The 216-nt window shown below is 29.6% G+C and overlaps 1 protein-coding gene across 2 annotated transcripts in view; it reads left to right on the top strand.

Annotated features, from left to right (window-relative positions):
• Positions 1 to 216, top strand: part of LOC116697997 (nck-associated protein 5) — a 55,485-nt gene that overhangs the window by 42,517 nt on the left and 12,752 nt on the right. The window lies entirely within an intron of this gene.

The raw sequence follows: 216 nt of genomic DNA on the forward strand, positions 1-216 counted from the left end.
TGCAATTACTTTCCACTGCACTTTAATGTGGATAGCTCCTGCCCAAACTTTATTTGAACTACCTTTAAATCCATTGTTATACTGCTCATTTTAGCCATTAAGCCTAACTTATTATATATATATCAATCTGAAAAAATTCTGTTTATAATAATAGTTGTCTGTATATTATATTCAGTACATATCCAGCTGTAAATCTTGCTCACAATACTTGTTATC

This window comes from Etheostoma spectabile, chromosome 11 (genome assembly GCF_008692095.1).
Source record: "Etheostoma spectabile isolate EspeVRDwgs_2016 chromosome 11, UIUC_Espe_1.0, whole genome shotgun sequence".
NCBI classification, from domain to species: Eukaryota; Metazoa; Chordata; class Actinopteri; order Perciformes; family Percidae; genus Etheostoma; species Etheostoma spectabile.